Here is a 5,062-nt window from a genome sequence, read left to right as displayed (position 1 = left end):
AAAAAATAAATAAATAAATAAATAAATAAATAAATAAAGAGTAAAGCGCAAGGCAGCTTGTACCCTAATGTCAGGTTTCCAGCTTGCTGCTAGGAAAAGCAGCCTGGATAAGAGAGAATGTGTATTATAAATGAAATCCCCTAAGACTAGACAACATGCGTACATTTCAGGTAAGGACAGTGAGCCAGTATCCCTTGTAAAGTGCAAACAATTACTTCTAGGTTAAGTACCTACAAATAATTGTAAGCAAAATTTCCAAAGTCAACTGCCTTTAGCTTGGGGCTAGAGCAATCACCTAACTCTACCTCCCACACGGGGCATCAACAACTTCCTTAACTCTTAGGCTGAATTCTCCCAACAAAATACTTCCAAGCTTTCTTTGCTGAATAAAAATGGCGCTGCTTTCCCCTCACAATATTGTTGGTTTCTCAGTACTCCTTAGGCTCTTTAACCATCAAACTCAATTGGCCTCATTTGAATGCCACCGTTCCCTGAACACTGCCAAGTGCTTTTTTGAGGGTTGGGCCAGGAGGTAAGGGTGGCTGCTTCTATCTACAAGGCTGCAACTTTCTCAGCTAGAATCCTGGGGATAACTGCCTCTCACTTCATAACCTCTGCCTTCCCTAAAACTGTTGCCTCTGTCTCCCTTAAGCAAACTGTCCCCAAAGTGCAGTAGCCCTTAAGCTTCTCTGTGCCCCTCGCACCCATCGATGCCATCTCTAATGCACCATTCACACCTAGACCCACACCTCACCCTTTCCGGGGGTCGTTCAGAGCCACCCGCCGGGCAGGCACCACCACGCCGGCCTCTCCGGAGCACAGCCTTCCGCTCCATCTACATCCCAGCCTGTGCACCCGAAGGGACCCAACCGCGGAGTCCCAGCCCCGCTGCGGCGGAGGGCAGGGACCAGCACGCAATCCCTCAAATTTACATGAAGACCCTCCCCGGGGCTGTCACCGGCACCAACGCCCGGACCACCCTGGCCCTGGGCGGCGGATAGGGGTCTGGGGCGCTCGCTGCGGAGGCAGGGAGGAGGCCCGCAGGAGCGAGAGGTCACCGGCACAGGCTTGTCTTCCCCTCCCTTCCAGGGGCGGCGGGCCCCAGTCGCCACCTCCCTCCCAGGCCCGCAGTCTGGCGGCACCACGGCCGCAAAGGGCGGGGAGGGCGCATGCCTGACGCCTGGGTGCCTCGCGGTACCTGAACCCAGCTGGTCGAGTGGCAGCTGCACCGCGTCACGGAGGGGCCGCGGCAGGGTGGAGTCCGTGGTACTGGCGGTGCTGGAGGGTGACGGAAAGGCTTAGACCAGGGACTAAGTTGCTCTCAACTTTGCGCCCGGCAGCCCGCCCGCGCTCGCTCGCTGCCTCCGACTTCCAGCAACTCTCAACGCCCGGTCCCCACCTTGCACCGCCTGGCTAATTTTTGTATTTTTAGTAGAGGTGGGGTTTCACCATGTTGCCTGGGCTGATCGTGAACTCCTGACCTGAAGTGATCTGCCCGCCTCGACCTCCCAAAGTGCTAGGATAACAGACGTAATGTGTGTCTTTTTTTTGAGATGGACCCTCACTGTGTTGCCAGGTTGGAGTGCAGTGGCGCGATCTTGGCTCACTGCAATCTCCGCCTCCTGGGTTCAAGCTATTCTGCTTCAGCTTCCTGAGTAGCTAGGACTACAGGTGACTGCCACCACAGCCGGCTAATTTTTGTATTATTTGTAGAGATGCGGTTTCACCATGTTGGCCAGGATGGTCTCTATCTCCTGACCTCATGATTCACCCGCCTAGGCCTCCCAAAGTGCTGGGTTGATAGGTTTGAGCCACCACACCTGGCCCAATGCATGTTTTTTAAAAGGGCATCCACAATGATCCAGGCACTATGTATGTGATGAATATGTAGATACAGGAATTATCAGCACTTCTGTAATGATGAATGTTGTTTAGCTGAGGCCGTTGTCAGGAGAAATCTAAATGTTTTGTGACTTCCTGTACCCTTTCTGGGCTGTTCACCTCAAGGTCATTCCTGCATTAGCAGGAGGAAGACACTAGGGAAAGGGGAGCTCAGTTCAGTGATGTGGCCTTTGTGATCAGCCAGGTTAACCAGGTAGAAATGGCCTTCCTGCCACATCAGCATTTGTACCATGGAGGCTAGTTGTCCCACTGAGGGCATGAGAAGAGTTGGTGTAGTCAGTATAGAGTTGCCAAACCTGTTTGCCAAAAATGATGGTAAATCTATATTTTTCTTTTGAAATGCATTTTATTTTATTTATTTATTTATTTATTTATTTATTTTTTGAGACAGAGTCTCACTGTCGACCAGGCTGGAGTGCAGTGGCATGATCTCCGCTCACTGCAAACTCTATCTCCTAGGTTCAAGTGATTCTCCTGCCTCAGCCCTCCTGTATAGCTGGGATTATAGGCGTGGCACTATGCCTGGCCAGTTTTTGTGTTTTTTGTAGAGATGGAGTTTTGCCACATTGGCCAGGCTGACCTCGGACTCCTGACACCAGGTGACTTGCCTAACAGCTTCCCAAAGTGATGGGATTACTGGCATGAGCCACTGCACCCAGTCTGAAGTATATTTTAAAGCTGTGATAAGTTATAAATGACAGTCAATAAGCTATGCATGTTTAAGCTATAGTATGTGATAAATCTTGAGTTTCATATAATCCCATGAAACCATTAACATAGTCACAATAATGAACTTACCATCTTTATATTTACCTTGAACCTTTTTATAAAGTGTGTCTGCCTTCCAGACAACCAGTGATTCACTTTGCTGTACAATAGAGTACTTTCCATTTTCTGGAATTTTGTATGATTAATGTAATAAAGGGTTTCCTCTTACAATTCCTGGGTGCTCTCTTGCATTTGTTTTGTTTTGTTTTGTTTTTTAATGACCATTGTGTGTGTATTTAATGTACATCACAAGGGCTGAACCAAGGCTTAATTTAAAAGGCAAAAACAAAACAAAAATACTACCACAGCTCAAGATACAGAATTCTATACAGAAATCACAGAAAGGACAGATGATCTAAGGAAAAATTAAAAAGACAACACAAGGATAGGACAGGCAGCCTGGGTCATGGCTCCTGGCTGGTGACCTTGTTGTACCCAAGCAAGTTAAGGAATGTGCCACACTCTGAGATTGAATTATGAGTCCTTTATTTTAGCTAGGGACCGAGAGGTGGCTAATGCCCAAAGTTAGCCACTGAAGAAAGAGTCTGGGGGTTTCTTATACCCCAGTTTGAAAAGGAAGGGGGGAACCTAGCTGAAAAAAGTTTTCCACAGAAGCAGAGTAAGCAAAAAGTTAAAAGATAAACTAGCACATAAGAAATAAAACAGTACAAGGTGCAAGGGCTGAAGCTGTCATAAGAACACATACAACTTCTAGGGGCTCTGGGTACTTGACCACACCTGCATTCCCAGGCTCTGCTGGTACCACTTGACTCAGCCTCTTATCAGTAAATGCACTCCTGGATGTGCCTGGTGTCATCCTGCCCCAGCTACATACTACAGTTGCATACTTAATGAGGGGAATAACTAAAATGAAGAAGGTAAGATGGAGTCTGTCCTGCTCAAGACGCTAACAAGAAGCCTGAACAGCTCTTAGCTAAGAGAGAGAGTTGGTTTAAGCTAACAAAAAGTAGGTTTTCACAACCTGCTTTGAGTAGGTTTCTTACCAGTACTTTATTTAAAGGTGTAGGGTTTCTCCAGAGCTTGGTAGCATGTGTGTTCAAAGGTCTATCGATGTTGGGTTCTTCTAGCAGGTACTGGATACAGAGCAGGATGGTTCTGACACACAGGGCAGACCACTTGTCTTTCAGGATGTCCAGGTATATGTTACCCTGGTCGTCCATATTAGGATGGTAGCAGGGTGTGAGGAACTTCACCAAGGGTGCATTGTAAGGGTGGGTAGCAACTCGGGAATTCCAGCAAGAGCTTATACCTCAGGTCTTCATATACTGTGCCAGCCGCTCCGTGGCTGGTCTCTACCCATTTGATAAGACTTTCAGGGAAGGCAGAAATTATTTTGTCACCAGATATCATGAGGGTCATCAGCGCCTGCTGTAGCCTTTTGCCTACAGGGCCCTGGGCAGTGCCCCTGCTGGGCTCAGCTCCTTTATGGGCAGTGGAGACACTGGCAGTGGCTGGGTCACAGTTCTGGGAGACTATCTGGGTGGCACTGGCAGACAAGAACTAAGAAAATGTGACTGCATCTGCGATCATCATGTATAATTTTTATTATATATATGGATATATATATAATAATAAATATAGTGAAAGAGGGAGAGAGAAAGATGGAGTCTTGCTCTTGTCGCCCAGGGACTACAGGTGCGCACCACCACACCTAGCTAATTTTTTTGTATTTTTAGTAGAGACAGGGTTTCACGACGTTGGCCAGGATGGTCTGGATCTCCTGACCTCGTGATCCGCCCGCCTTGGGCTCCTGAAATGCTGGGATTACAGGAATCAGCTAACGTGCCCAGCCAGGTTGTCGCTTTTAATGTGCTTTGCTTTTATGTAGAAGAGTAAAACAAATTTTTGCCTTTAAATTTAATTATTGCTTTTAATGATTTGTGCACCCCAAATTTCTTAAAATAAGCTGTTTAAAAAATAATCTAGGGTCGGGCATAATAGTTTATGCCTGTAATCCCAGCACATTGGGAGGCAGAGGCAAGCTGATGATTTGAGCTAAGGAGATTGATAACAGCCTAGGTAACATTTCAAAACACTGTGTCGATAAAAAATGCAAAAATGAGCCAGGCCTGGTGACTGCCTGTAGTCCCAGTTACTCAGGAAGCTGAGCGGGCAGGATCGCTTGAGCCCTGGAGGTCGAGGCTGCAGTGAGCTGTGATCATGCCACTGCACTCCAGCCTGGGCAGCAGAGCAAGATTCTGTCTCCAAAAATAAAAACTATGTATACGTGTGTGTGTGTGTGTGTGTGTGTGGTATGTGTGTGTATCTATATATGTATGTATGTGTGTGTGTGTATATATATATATATATATAATATGTCTTTTTATGTGTAGGTTTGATTTAATTTTCAATTTTTTTTTTTTTTTTTTTT

At 46.8% G+C, this 5,062-nt stretch overlaps 1 pseudogene; it reads right to left on the bottom strand.

Moving 5' to 3' along the window:
• Nucleotides 1-3,256: 3,256 nt before the first annotated feature.
• LOC108289936 overlaps nt 3,257-5,062 on the bottom strand; it is a 4,213-nt pseudogene continuing 2,407 nt past the window's right edge.

This window comes from Cebus imitator, unplaced genomic scaffold (genome assembly GCF_001604975.1).
Source record: "Cebus imitator isolate Cc_AM_T3 unplaced genomic scaffold, Cebus_imitator-1.0 Scaffold417, whole genome shotgun sequence".
NCBI lineage: Eukaryota > Metazoa > Chordata > Mammalia > Primates > Cebidae > Cebus > Cebus imitator.
This window is presented reverse-complemented; position numbering and strand designations above follow the sequence as displayed.